The sequence below is a fragment of the Rattus rattus genome, chromosome 7, assembly GCF_011064425.1.
Source record: "Rattus rattus isolate New Zealand chromosome 7, Rrattus_CSIRO_v1, whole genome shotgun sequence".
Taxonomy (NCBI): Eukaryota; Metazoa; Chordata; class Mammalia; order Rodentia; family Muridae; genus Rattus; species Rattus rattus.
Window position 1 is genome coordinate 55,352,718 of NC_046160.1, and position 16,092 is coordinate 55,368,809.

At 39.9% G+C, this 16,092-nt stretch overlaps 1 non-coding gene across 1 annotated transcript; it reads right to left on the reverse strand.

The window, feature by feature from the left end:
* Window positions 1–1,660: 1,660 nt before the first annotated feature.
* On the reverse strand, window positions 1,661–1,767 carry LOC116906523. The gene has a single exon (XR_004388745.1). It is a non-coding gene; the product is annotated as a U6 spliceosomal RNA (small nuclear RNA).
* Window positions 1,768–16,092: the final 14,325 nt, after the last annotated feature.

Consider the following 16,092-nt stretch of genomic DNA (forward strand, 5'->3'; position numbering starts at 1 on the left):
ATTTGTATGATTTTTGGAATAGTTATTTGAAATATATTAGATTTCATAAACATTTTCTAACCTGGTATGTTACATTAAAATGTAGACCCTTAGTTAATGGGCACTTAAGGTTAAAGAAGCCATCATGTTTCTTTTTGTGTGTATAAAATTACTCATTCATTTTCTTTTCATCAATGATCATAAGTTTCTGAATATAGAGAGCTGAATAAACTATCCTTTGTAAATTCTCAATGGTTAGAGGATGAGAGTTATATTTCATGTTTTCTTCAATAATTCAGGCATTCTGTTTAGAAAGGAAAACTCATGTCAAAGTGTTCTGCCCTGTCTAGTAGTTTTTGAACATTTCATCAATAGCTATTTTGACTTAATCATATACAGTGATGTTTTACATAAACTGGATCACATAAATATTATTTTAATCAATTTTGCACTTTCTTTTGAATCTAATATTTTATTATTTTATGTAGAATCTCTCGAGGATTCAAACAGAAGTAACTTTGTATATTCTCTACTTTGTACAACTATGGATATCATTTAATATAATACTTCCATAATATCAAGATACCAAAATAATACTGTAGAACTTTAAACGTATTATCAGTCAAATTCAATTCTGCTTGTTGCTCCTCTACCCATGCTGCATCATCTTCTGTAAACTTTAAAAACAGTCTACTTTCTGATTGTAGATATTCCCACTTTTGACATTTTTTTAATAAATATATTTTAAAAATATGTGTCTACTATGGCTGTCTTTTCTTAGCATGAGTTTTTGCAAAGTTCATCTGTTTTCTAGCATGTGGGAATACTATTTTAAGGTTAATATACAATATTTAGTTGTATGCATATGATACATTTTTATAGTCATATGAGTTCTTTCTATTGTGCATAATGCTAAGGCTCTTGACTGACAATGGCTATTTCCTAGATAATTGACTTTTGAATTATTTTACTGGAAATGAGAAATGTAGAAAGCTTTGTAAGAGGGATATCCTAACTGTCTTCATTTGGAACAATGTTTAGGAAAGTCATTGAAGTTTTATTTTTAATGAATAAGAGACTATCACTTCAAAGCAGTTCAGTTGAAGACCAGAAAAGTTGACACATTGCTAGCTTTCTGTGGCAGAATTAAGTATCTTTTCTTTTGGTGGGTTATCATATAGAAGAGACAAGATATTTAGTAGCAACCAAATCTATGAACTATTTAGTTCAATAATAGTTATTATAAATAACTTACAGTATTTTCACAAAAACAATACAACCATATTTAGTGGGTTGGGCATCGTGGTAGAGGTACATCCTCTAAGAAATAGTGCCATTTACGGCCAATTGGATCATGGTAGATGACCAAGAATAGGACATCTGAGAGGAGCCTTGGATATAGCATCACGCAAACAGGTAAGTGAGTCAGTTATAATTTTTTTCTTTCTTTTTTATTAACTTGAGTATTTCTTATATACATTTCAAGTGTTATTCCCTTTCCCAGTTTCCGGGCAAACATCCCCCTCCCCCCTCCCCTTCCTTATGAGTGTTCCCCTCCCCACCCTCCCCCCATTGCTGCCCTCCCCCCAACAGTCTAGTTCACTGGGGGTTCAGTCTTAGCAGGACCCAGGGCTTCCCCTTCCACTGGTGCTCTTACTAGGATATTCATTGCTACCTATGAAAAAATATGGAACGCTTCACGAATTTGCGTGTCATCCTTGCGCAGGGGCCATGCTAATCTTCTCTGTATCGTTCCAATTTTAGTATATGTGCTGCCGAAGCAAGCACGAGTCAGTTATAATTTACATCTTAGAAATTATTATTCCTGGGCAATTTTGTAGGACTCATGTTATAAACTGGGGGAACATTGAGCTGAATGTTTATATTGATGTGGTCACAAGGTTGAACAGAAATACAAGGAATGATGACCAACCAGAGGCATGAGAAATACAGCCATTTATGAAGCAAGGCCTGTAGAAAGAGAGAGTGCCAGTTGTGGGTACTCATTGTCAGAAGAAAAGAGTAGATTGGGAGCCAAAAAGGTCTACAGACCACTCATAGGCTTTCGTTTTTCTTGGGGTTCACAGTGCTTTGCATCTACTCTGTCTCTTGTGTTTGTGAAATTTCTTTCCACTCCAATAACTCAAAGTCTGCTCCTTAGTAGTTTTTCCTTCAAGCTTCCTTGTGATAAAATGCCCAGAGTAACTTATATCAGCTTGTGTCCATTTTATATTTTTTATAGACAAAGTGATTTACTTAATTTTTGGAGGAAACCCAAAAACAACAAACTCTTTAAAGGTTAAGTACCATTTAGTGAAAAGAGCTAAAATAATATGATTTTTGCTTGATCTGATTCATTACTTATTTGGCCACTTAAGTGACACTACTTATATACTTGAGAGTTATTACATATTACAGAAGACTAATCAAAATAAAAATAAAAAATCATATCCTTTTTTTTCTCTTTTTTCTTTTCGGAGCTGGGGACCGATCCCAGGGCCTTGTGCTTGCTAGGCAAGCGCTCTACCACTGAGCTAAATCCCCAACCCAAAAAATCATATCCTTATGATTATAAAACTTCTTCAGTTTTGATTTACAATTGTTTCCAAACATTTTATTTTCATAGTGGTAGGTAAATGAATTTTTTGTGTCTTTCTCTTAGATAAACAGAGGCCTTTATAAAAGTATAATAGTGATTAAATTTGCAACACAAACTGGTCAAAACCATTCACTATAAATTTATTTATTTATATTGTCTTTGCTCTTAAAACAAATCTATTATAATACATTATAATAGTGGTCAGTTACACTAAACTCTAAGCTCTCTAAACCACCAAACTCTCTCCCTGCTGGCTGGTTTTCATAGTGCTTGAAGGTGCAGTGTAGGCTGCTGGGACAAAAAAGACATCAATGGTGTCACCCAGAATAGGACTCTGAATCTTGTAATACTGAGCTGACAGGCAGGATTTACCCACTGGTAAAACAGTAGAAAGATTATTTTAGGGAGTAACCAACTGTTCCATTGATTTGATTTGAGGCCTACTGCTCAAGAAAAAATTCATCCTTTCTGTAAGCATGGTCAAAACTCATTGTTAGGGAGGTATAAGGCTCTAGGAGTGAACCTACTGTTGTTTTGAAAATTGGTCAAGTTGTCAAAACTGCCTTCTCTTTACTTTTGTTTACATACATAGATTTGTGCTACTCTCAACCTTGGTCAGAGAAGCTTTTTTATAGCATTGGCACTGCTTAAAACAGAGGCTCATATCTGTTTAAAATTCTGAGAATAAATGACTGTAAATGATCATCTGTAGAAGGGACATCTACATCAATCTGTCTTACCTCTCCACCAAGGCTCAGAGAACATCATTGGTGAGGTAGCAGAAGAACAAGAAGTGCTGTAAAATGCTGTCTTCATGTCAACACGAGTTCGCTGTTGCACACATGAACAATTCACAACAGTTGTGATGACGTGTACAGGATTAAGCCAGTTAAAAGTCCAGTGTGGATGGGAAGGATCTACCTGAGAGAACACTGCTAAGTGATGAAGTATTGGATGTTGATGGAAACAAGAGAAGGGAAAGTCACTTTTCTATGAGGTAGTAGTTCATGCTTCTGTAGATGACCACACCCAAAATGCATGCATAGGAACCATTGATTAGACTTAGTGGTTTAAAATAAACATATACATAAATAATAAAAAGAGAACATGGGGTTTGTAGAGAGGTGTAATAAAAAGCCTTTGAATGAGTTGGGGTTGAATGGGGGATTGGATTTTAATTAAGATAGATTGCATATGTATATAAAATTTTCAACAATAAACTATTATTTAAAAACAATGCCGCCAGAACCCGTGGGAGAGATACCTTACCGCCTGGTCAGGTGGGCACTCCTGAGGCTGCAGAGCAGAAGAGACCACCAACACTGCCCACCCCTGCCCACATCCCTGGCCCAAGAGGAAACTGTATAAGGCCTCTGGGCTCCCGTGGGAGAGGGCCCAGGTGAGGCAGGAGCCCTGCCTGAGACACCGCCGGAACCTGAAGGAAACAGACCGGATAAACAGTTCTCTGCACCCAAATCCCGTGGGAGGGAGAGCGAAACCTTCAGAGAGGCAGACACGCCTGCTGAAACCAGAAGAGACTGCTCTCTACACACATTGCTGATTCAGAGGAAAACACGAGGCCATCTGGAACCCTGGTGCCGGAGGCTCCCGGAAGAGGGCGGCGCAGATCTTCCCAGGTCGCTGCCACCGCTGAGAGCCCGTGGGCAGACCCCCGCGAGCGAACTCGAGCCTCGGGACCAAAGGTAAGACTAACTTATCTGCTGCAAGTGACTTGCCGGGTGGAATCGGGACAACAGAGGCAGAATCCCTCTAGGACCAGGCACGTCCTGTGTTTACCGGAAGTCCCACACCTGCGGATCCCGGCCCGCAGCAGCTCTCTGCTCCCAGAACCCGTGGGAGAGATACCTTACCGCCTGGTCAGGTGGGAACTCCTGAGGCTGCAGAGCAGAAGAGATCACCAACACTGCCCACCCCTGCCCACATCCCTGGCCCAAGAGGAAACTGTATAAGGCCTCTGGGCTCCCGTGGGAGAGGGCCCAGGTGAGGCAGGAGCCCTGCCTGAGACACCGCCGGAACCTGAAGGAAACAGACCGGATAAACAGTTCTCTGCACCCAAATCCCGTGGGAAGGAGAGCTAAACCTTCAGAGAGGCAGACACGCCTGCGAAACCAGAAGAGACTGCTCTCTACACACATTGCTGATTCCAGAGGAAAACACCGGAGGCCATCTGGAACCCTGGTGCACGGAGGCTCCCGGAAGAGGCAGCGCAGATCTTCCCGGTTGCTGCCACCTCAGAGAGCCCGTGGGCAGCACCCCGCGAACGAACTTGAGCCTCGGGACCACAGGTAAGACCAACTTTTCTGCTGCAAGTGACCTGCCTGGTGAACTCAAGACACAGGCCCACAGGAACAGCTGAAGACCTGTAGAGGGACAAAACTACACACACAAAAGCAGAACACTCTGTCCCCATAACTGGCTGAAAGAAAACAGTAAAACAGGTCTACAGCACTCCTGACACACAGGCTTATAGGACAGTCTAGCCACTGTCAGAATTAGCAGAACAAAGTAACACTAGAGATAATCTGATGGCGAGAGGCAAGCGCAGAAACACAAGCAACAGAAACCAAGACTACATGGCATCATCGGAGCCCAATTCTCCCACCAAAACAAACATGGAATATCCAAACACACCAGAAAAGCAAGATCTAGTTTCAAAATCAGATTTGATCATGATGCTGGAGGACTTCAAGAAAGACGTGAAGAACTCCCTTAGAGAACAAGTAGAAGCCTACAGAGAGGAATCTCAAAAATCCCTGAAAGAATTCCAGGAAAACACAATCAAACAGTTGAAGGAATTAAAAATGGAAATAGAAGCAATCAAGAAAGAACACATGGAAATAACCCTGGATATAGAAAACCAAAAGAAGAGACAAGGAGCTGTAGATACAAGCTTCACCAACAGAATACAAGAGATGGAAGAGAGAATCTCAGGAGCAGAAGATTCCATAGAAATCATTGACTCAACTGTCAAAGATAATGTAAAGCTGAAAAAGCTACTGGTCCAAAACATACAGAAATCCAGGACTCAATGAGAAGATCAAACCTAAGGATAATAGGTATAGAAGAGAGTGAAGACTCCCAGCTCAAAGGACCAGTAAATATCTTCAACAAAATCATAGAAGAAAACTTCCCTAACCTAAAAAAGAGATACCCATAGGCATACAAGAAGCCTACAGAACTCCAAATAGATTGGACCAGAAAAGAAACACCTCCGTCCACATAATAGTCAAAACACTAAATGCTCAAAATAAAGAAAGAATATTAAAAGCAGTAAGGGAAAAAGGTCAAGTAACATATAAAGGCAGACCTATCAGAATCACACCAGACTTCTCGCCAGAAACTATGAAGGCCAGAAGATCCTGGACTGATGTCATACAGACCCTAAGAGAACACAAATGCCAGCCCAGGCTACTGTATCCTGCAAAAACTCTCAATTAACATAGATGGAGAAACCAAGATATTCCATGACAAAACCAAATTTACACAATATCTTTCTACAAATCCAGCACTACAAAGGATAATAAATGGTAAAGCCCAACATAAGGAGGCAAGCTATACCCAAGAAGAGGCAAGAAACTAATCGTCTTGGCAACAAAACAAAGAGAGGAAAAGCACACAAACACAACCTCATCCAAATATGAATATAACAGGAAGCAATAATCACTATTCCTTAATATCTCTCAACATCAATGGCCTCAACTCCCCAATAAAAAGACATAGATTAACAAACTGGATACATAACGAGGACCCTGCATTCTGCTGCCTACAGGAAACACACCTCAGAGACAAAGACAGACACTACCTCAGAGTGAAAGGCTGAAACAACTTTCAAGCAAATGGTCTGAAGAAGCAAGCTGGAGTAGCCATTCTAATATCAAAAAAAATCAATTTCCAACTAAAAGTCATCAAAAAGATAAGGAAGGACACTTTATATTCATCAAAAGGAAAAATCCACCAAGATGAACTCTCAATCCTAAATATCTATGCCCCAAATACAAGGGGCACCTACATAAATAAAAAGAAACCTTACTAAAGCTCAAAACACACATTGCACCTCACACAATAATAGTAGGAGATTTCAACACCCCACTCTCATCAATGGACAGATCATGGAAACAGAAATTAAACAGAGACGTGAACAGACTAAGAGAATCATGAGCCAAATGGACTTAACGGATATTTATAGAACGTTCTGCCCAGAAGCAAAAGGATATACCTTCTTCTCAGCTCCTCATGGTACTTTCTCCAAAATTGACCATATAATTGGTCAAAAAAACAGGCCTCAACAGATACAGAAAGATAGAAATAATCCCATGCGTATATCGGACCACCACGGCCTAAAAGCTGGTCTTCAATAACAATAAGGAAGAATGCCCACATATCGTGGAAACTGAACAATGCTCTACTCAATGATAACCTGGTCAAGGAAGAAATAAAGAAAGAAATTAAAAACTTTTTAGAATTTAATGAAAATGAAGGTACAACATACCCAAACTTATGGGACACGATGAAAGCTGTGCTAAGAGGAAAACTCATAGCGCTGAGTGCCTGCAGAAAGAAACAGGAAAGAGCATATGTCAGCAGCTTGACAGCACACCTAAAAGCTCTAGAACAAAAAGAAGCAAATACACCCAGGAGGAGTAGAAGGCAGGAAATAATCAAACTCAGAGCTGAAATCAACCAAGTAGAAACAAAAAAGGACCATAGAAAGAATCAACAGAACCAAAAATTGGTTCTTTGAGAAAATCAACAAGATAGATAAACCCCTAGCCAGACTAACGAGAGGACACAGAGAGTGTGTCCAAATTAACAAAATCAGAAATGAAAAGGGAGACATAACTACAGATTCAGAGGAAATTCAAAAAATCATTAGATCTTACTAAAAAAGCCTATATTCAACAAAACTTGAAAATCTACAGGAAATGGACAATTTCTAGACAGATACCAGGCGACCGAAGTTAAATCAGGAACAGATAAACCAGTTAAACAACCCCATAACTCCTAAGGAAATAGAAGCAGTCATTAAAGGTCTCCCAACCAAAAGAGCCCAGGTCAGACGCGGGTTTAGTGCAGAATTCTATCAGACCTTCATAGAAGACCTCATACCAATATTATCAAACTATTCCACAAAATTGAAACAGATGGAGCACTACCTAATTCCTTCTATGAAGCCACAATTACTCTTATACCTAAACCACAAAAAGACCCAACAAAGAAAGAAAACTTCAGACCAATTTCCTTATGAACATTGGCCTTAAAATACTCAACAAAATTCTGGCAAACCGAATCCAAGAGCACATCAAAACAATCATCCACCATGATCAAGTAGGCTTCATCCCAGGCATGCAGGGATGGTTTAATATCTGGAAAACCATCAACGTGATCCATTATATAAACAAACTGAAAGAACAAAACCACATGATCATTTCATTAGATGCTGAAAAATTCAACACCCTTTCATGATAAAAGTCCTGGAAAGAATAGGAATACAAGGCCCATACCTAAACATAGTAAAAACCATATACAGCAAACCAGTCACTAACATTAAACTAAATGGAGAAACTTGAAAAACAATCCCACTAAAATCAGGGACTAGACAAGGCTGCCCACTCTCTCCCTACTTATTCAATATAGTTCTTGAAGTTCTAGCCAGAGCAATCAGACAACAAAAAGGAGATCAAGGGATACAGATCGGAAAGAAGAAGTCAAAATATCACTATTTGCAGATGATATGATAGTATATTTAAGTGATCCCAAAAGTTCCACCAGAGAACTACTAAAGCTGATAAACAACTTCAGCAAAGTGGCTGGGTATAAAATTAACTCAAATAAATCAGTAGCCTTCCTCTACACAAAAGAGAAACAAGCCGAGAAAGAAATTAGGGAAACGACACCCTTCATAATGGACCCAAATAATGTAAAAAATACCTCGGTGTGACTTCTAACCAAGCAAGTAAAAGATCTGTACAATAAGAACTTCAAGACACTGAAGAAAGAAATTGAAGAAGACCTCAGAAGGTGGAAAGATCTCCCATGCTCATGGATTGGCAGGATTAATATAGTAAAAATGGCCATTTTACCAAAAGCGATCTACAGATTCAATGCAATCCCCATCAAAATACCAATCCAATTCTTCAAAGAGTTAGACAGAACAATTTGCAAATTCATCTGGAATAACAAAAAACCCAGGATAGCTAAAACTATCCTCAACAATAAAAGGACTTCAGGGGGAATCACTATCCCTGGACTCAAGCAGTAATACAGAGCAATAGTGATAAAAAACTGTATGGTATTAGTACAGAGACAGGCAGATAGACCACTGCAATAGAATTGAAGACCCAGAAATGAACCCACACACCTATGGTCCCTTGATTTTTGACAAAGGAGCCAAATCCATCCAATGGAAAAAGATAGCATTTTCAGCAAATGGTGCTGGTTCAACTGGAGGTCAACATGTAGAAGAATGCAGATCGATCCATGCTTATCACCCTGTACAAAGCTTAAGTCCAAGTGGATCAAGGACCTCCACATCAAACCAGACACACTCAAACTAATAGAAGAAAAACTAGGGAAGCATCTGGAACACATGGGCACTGGAAAAAATTTCCTGAACAAAACACCAATGGCTTATGCTCTAAGATCAAGAATCGACAAATGGGATCTCATAAAACTGCAAAGCTTCTGTAAGGCAAAGGACACTGTGGTTAGGACAAAACGGCAACCAACAGATTGGGAAAAGATCTTTACCAATCCTACAACAGATAGAGGGCTTATATCCAAAATATACAAAAGAACTGAAGAAGTTAGACAGCAAGGAGACAAATAACCCTATTAAAAAATGGGGTTCAGAGCTAAACAGAGAATTCACAGCTGAGGAATGCTGAATGGCTGAGAAACACCTAAAGAAATGTTCAACATCGTTAGTCATAAAAAAATGCAAATCAAAACAACCCTGAGATTTCACCTCACACCAGTGAGAATGGCTAAGATCAAAAAACTCAGGTGACAGCAAATGCTGGCGAGGATGTGGAGAAAGGGGAACACTCCTCCATTGTTGGTGGGATTGCAGACTGGTACAACCATTCTGGAAATCAGTCTGGAGGTTCCTCAGAAAATTGGACATTGAACGCCCTGAGGATCCAGCTATACCTCTCCTGGGCATATACCCAAAAAAGATGCCCCAACATATAAAAAGACACGAGCTCCACTATGTTCATCGCGAAGCCTTTATTTATAATAGCCAGAAGCTGGAAAGAACCCAGGATGCCCTTCAACAGAGGAATGGATACAGAAAATGTGTACATCTACACAATGGAATATTACTCAGCTATCAAAAACAATGACTTTATGAAATTAAATGAGGCAAATGGTTGGAACTGGAAATTATCATCCTGAGTGAGCTAACCCAATCACAGAAAGACATACATGGTATGTACTCATTGATAAGTGGCTATTAGCCCAAATGCTTGAATTACCCTAGATGCCTAGAACAAATGAAACTCAAGACGGATGATCAAAATGTGAGTGCAGATCGCTCATGAGAGACACAGCCAGAATACCGCAAATACAGAGGCGTATGCCAGCAGGAAACCACTGAACTGAGAACGGGACCCCTGTTGAAGGAATCAGAGAAAGAACTGGAAGAGCTTGAAGGAGCTCGAGACCCCTATGTACAGCAATGCCAACCAACCAGAGCTTCCAGGGACTAAGCCACTACCCAAAGACTATACATGGACTGACCCTGGACTCTGACCTCGTGGGGTTGCAATGAATATCCTAGTAAGAGCACCAGTGGAAGGGAAGCCCTGGGTCCTGCTAAGACTGAACCCCTAGTGAACTAGACTGTTGGGAGAGGGCAGCAATGGAGGGAGGGTTGGGAGGGGAACACCCATAAGGAAGGGGAGGGGGGAGGGGGATGTTTGCCCGGAAACCTGGAAAGGGAATAACATTCGAAATGTATATAAGAAATACTCAAGTTAATAATAAAAAAAAAAAAGAAAGAAAAAAGAATAAAAACAATGCCATTGAAAATCAAGTAGTGTTCAACATCTATTACCATTCTAGTGGTTATAAATAATTATAAATTGTTATAAATAGCCATATAGATAAAATCCACAATGACATGATTTCTTATCCATCAGGATGCTTATTATTAGAACATCTATAAATGCTGGCAAAGAATTGGAAAACAAGGAACTCATTTGCACTCACTATAGATGAGAATATAGCCCATTTATAGCGAGAACAATTTAGAATATTCTAAATTAATTACAAATACAACTACACATATGTACACATATAATCTTATGATAACGATAGGTACTATCCAGATATGCTGTCATTTGTGATGATATAGGCATGTGTGGTGATCTGAATATGCCTGGCCCGTGGGAAGTGTCACTATTATGAGGTATGGCCTTGTTAGAAGAGGTGCAGCTTAGTTGGAGAAAGTATATCACTACGTAGAGGAGCTTTGAGGATGCCTGTATTCAGACTCTGCCCTGTGTGGAAATAGAATCTCCTCCTTAATGCTTGTGGAAGACGGTCTCTTGCTCTTGCCTTTGGAACAACATGTAACACTTTTGGCTCTCCCAGAATCATGTTTGCCTGGACACTGCCATGCTTTCTACCATGATGATCATGGACTGAACTTCTGAAACTGTAAGCTAGGTCCAGTTAAATGTTTGAATTTATAAGAGTTGCCATAGTCACAGTGTCTCTTTCTAGCAATGGAAAACCTAACTAAAACAGCGTGGAAGAATTATATTGAGTAAATCAGTTCCCCAAAAGACACCAGCATATAAGTTAACTCACATAAAGAATAGAAAACATTTGATGTTACAAAAGCTAAAAGTTGAAGTGGGGTAATAGCTCAATGGATAAAGTAGTTTCCACGTAAACAAAGAGCTGAATTTGAGTCCAGAACCTATATAAAAAGCTTGGCATGAGTTACCTTACTCAGGATATTTTCTAGTTCCATCCATTTGCCTGCAAAACTTAGGATGTCCTCATTCTTAATTGCCAAGTAGCATGACATGTTCTCACTAATAAGTGGATATTAGGGAAAAAAAAGTGTACAGAATACCCAAAGATCAACAAGCTGAAGGGCCCAAGTGAGGACGCATCAGTCCCACTTGGGAGGGAGAAGAAAGCAGGGACCTGGGAGGGAAAGGGTACAATGATGGGGTGTGGGGGAGAGGGGAACATGATCTGGTATTGGGTCGGGGAAGAGGACTGAAGCCCCGAGGGTCAACAGAAAGAATGGAAACAGGCGACCTTGGAAAGAAGGAGGCTGGGACGACCCTCCAGAATGTACCAGAGATCTGAGAGGTGAGAGACTCTCGGGACTCAAAGAGGGGGACCTAGATAAAATGCCCTACAGTGGGGAAAGGGAACTTGTTGAACTCACCTCCAGCAGAAAGACAGGGAGTCAAGGGAGGGATGGGATTGTGATCCCACAGTCAAAACTCTGACCCATAATTCTTCTTGTCTGAAAGAAATGCAGGGATGGAAATGGGGAAGAGCCTGAGGGAAAGAAAGTCCAGTGACAGGCCCAAAGTGTGTTCCAGCTCAAGGGGAGGCCCCAAGGCCTGACACCATTCCTGAAGCTACAGAGTGCTCACAAAAAGGAACTTATCATGACTGCCCTCTGAAAGACCCAACAAGTAGCTGAAAGAGTCAGATGCAGATATGTGCACCTAACCAATGAACAGAAGCTGCTGATTCCTCTGGTTCAATTAGGGAAAACCTGGAGGAAGCTGAGGAAGAAGGCAACCCTGTAGAAGAAACAGCAGGCTCAATTAACCTGGACCCCTAAGATCTCTTAGACACTGGATCACCAACCTGGTAGCATACACCAGCTAAGATGAGGCTCCAACACATATGCAGCAGAGGACTCCTGGGTCTGGGTTCAGTCGGAGAAGAAGCACCTAACCCTCAAGAGACTGGAGGCCCCAGGAAGTTTCGAGGTCTGGTGAGGTGGGTGGGGTGGAGACATCCTCATGGAGACAGGGGGTACAGGAAGGAGCTATGGGATGTGGAACAGTTAGAGGATGGACCAGGAGGGAAATAAAATCTGGCATGTAAAAATAAATTAAAAAAAGAAGCTTGGCATGGTAATGTATCCTTGTAATCTCAGGGTAGAGTGGTAACGAAAAGTGGATCTCTGGGGCTTTTAAGTCGGCCAGTCTGTCTATACTAATGGATGAATCCAGGTCCTACTGAGAGACTTTGTATCAAATAATAAGGTAGGATTGTGGGGATGGCTAAGTGGAGAAATTGCTTGCTATAAAAGCATGGGGACATGAGTTAGATTCTAAGCACACAGGTAGATGTGCAGCATTATGGCATGCCTCTGTCACCTCAACACTGGGAGGCAGAGACTGGAGGATCTTGAGGGCTCACCAGCTAGTTAGTCTAGGTAATTACTTAGCTCTGGTTTCAGGGAGATCCTATCTCAATAATAAAGTTGTACTGATGAGATGGTTTGGAGGGTAAAATACCATTGCCACTTCAAGGTAGGTAGATAGTGATTAAAGAACACTCCCAAATATTCACCTCTGTCTTTTACACATGCAGACTCAGATGCATACCTACACAGACATACGACATATACATGTGCATATCATAATTAACTCTAACTAATCTTCATGCACAGATCTATATAAACTCTACATAGACAGCACCTGAGGTACAAGTGAGATTGTCTGATAGGCTCCATTTTCCTGCAAACACACTCACACACACACACACACACACACACACACACACACACACACACACGCACACACTGTGTGTATAGAATATATACATATGTGTGTATGTAAATCCAGAATGATTTTAAGAACCAGCGGATTGGGGAACTTTCTGTGAGATTTTGTCTCCTAGTAATGTCAGAAGTTACGCTCATATAGTCTCACTAATGTGACTGTTCAAACAGGAGATGAACAAGGACAACAGTGCTGAAGGGAACAGGGGAAAGCCCAAGAGGCCTCACAAGCAAAACTATAGGCAACTAAGGAGTGCTGAGGGGAAGGGATGAAGTAATCTTCCCTATGGAAGAACACAACAATTGTTTATTCAATACAAATAGTCCTGAAAGCACACATAAAAGTAACATAAAAATTGAGCCAATTGGATGGAACAATTAATGCATAAAATAGCTATCAATTCAGAAGACAACATGGAGAGATATATGGTAGGGAAGAAAGGGAAGGGAGGAAATGATGTAATCATATAATAACCTCAAAAATGAACAATAAAAATTGTAAAGAAAATAAATAAGCAATTCTCATATTAATGATTAATTCATAGGTAATATATACTTGGAAACATAGTCATTGATTTTCATAGACTTAAAGAATTATATTTCATTGTCTGTAGTTCTAATAAATAATAAACACCAGATAAGGAATAGTTATTGATGAAGAACTGCAGTCAATATTGGCTGATGGATTACTACATACTCATTACAGTGTACAAGTATCAGAAAGGCACAGAAAAAACATGTTTGCTGCCTTAGGGAATTGAATGTTAAACAAGGAGAAAAATTAAAATACTTCTTGTATGCCTTTTGCCAATTTGAAGATGCTTAGTTTTGCCATTCAGTGCTTATTAGCATATTTTCAGTTCTCTCTGCTAACTGAACATACCATGTTTCTCACATTTTATTTGGAATGAGAAAATAAAGCTATACTGCTACAACATGTGACAAATTCCTAAAAAAGAGGCCTACCTCCTGCTGAGGAAGCACAACTATCACTTCATACCACAACAGCTCTATCCTCCTGCTACGACTGATTATCCACTGACATTGTAGGGCTGCTATAATTTGTACATAGCTTACATCTTCATATTTTATAGACAACATACCTGCATTATCCTTAAAGTGTCAGAAGCTAAGTAGCATAATTTGATGTTGAACAAGGATTCTAGAAACTAGCATTCAAAGGAAAGATCAACAATTATCAAATATTAAACATTTGGTATATTTGACTTCATAGCTGGAAACTAAAACCAACCACTGTATTATCTCAACTGCTACTGCTATTTTACATAAGCAGATAGAAGATCTGGAAGTAATGTGATAAATCTGGGCTCTTCTAAAAGAGAGCCCTCTGTACAAATGTTTTTTGAAGTTGATGTTCTGTTTACTCTTTGTTGCTTGGATAAAGCATGCTGACCAAAAGCAACTTAAGGAAGAAATTTCATTGGCTTTCAGTTCTAGATCATAATCTATCATTAGGAAGGAATTTGTAAACACTGTACTATGAAAGAATGCTGCTTATTGGTTTGCTCTCTCACTCATATCAAGCCAGCTTTTTTATTCATCCCAGGACCACCTGCCAAGGGAGGGTGTTGTTCACAGTAGACTTGGCCCTCCCACTTCAAACATCTCTCCCACAGTTATGGCTACAGGCTAATCTGATCTGGGCAATCTCTTAATGGAAACTCCCTCAGATGACTCTAGGTCATTGGTTCTCAATATTCCTAATGCTGCCACCCTTCGATACAGTTCCTTATGTTGTGATGACCCCCAACCATAAAATTATTTTTGTTGCTACTTCATAGACCTAATTTGGCTACTGTTATGAATCATAATGTAAATATCTGTGTTTTCTGATGGTCTTAGGTGACCCCTGTGAAAAGGTTGTTGAACCCCCAAAGGGGTTGTGACCTGCAGTTTGAAAACTACTGCTCTAGTTGGTGTGAAATAGATAGTGGAAGTTAACTATGACAGGAGGGACTGTTGAGAAATTTTTACCAGGGCTATCCTGATATTGTTCAAGAATTTGAAATAATAAATAAGTAATGGTCCTCAGATATAAATAACAGATTACATAGATATAGAATAGAATCAAACTTGGTTACAACATTTTACTTTAGAGGACTCATGAATAACACTATAGGTATCTTTGAGCAAAACCCAAAAAGACAGAATCGATATTCTAGCCAAGATATTATTCTCCTATAGGAGGAATATCTATCTAGTGGTAACTAATATTTTAAAAGTATACCAAATTTTTTTTATGAGAAAAGTACTTAGGAAAGGATTGTAATTGACTAGTGTATTGCAAGAGAGTCGAAAAAGAGAAAATGAACAGAAGCAGAAATTTTCCAGTGACTCCATCTTCTTCATATGTACGTGAATGAACAAAAAATGTAGATAATGTGTATAAACACTAGGTGGCACTGTTTGAGGAGGTTATGACACCTTTTGAAAGTGGAGTTTGCCTTAGAGTTTTTACTGCTGTGAACAAACACCATAACCAATGCAACCCTTATTGGGACATTTAATTGGGACAGGCTTACAGGTTCAGACAGACATGGGCTGGAAGAGCTGAGAGTTCGACATCTTCATCTGAAGGGGCCTGGGAGAAGGCTTGCTTACAGGAAGTTAGGATGGCGGTCTTAAGTCCACATCCGCATTGGCACACTTCCTCCAACAAGGCCAAACCTCCAAATCGTGCCCCTCTCTGGGTCAAGCAACTACC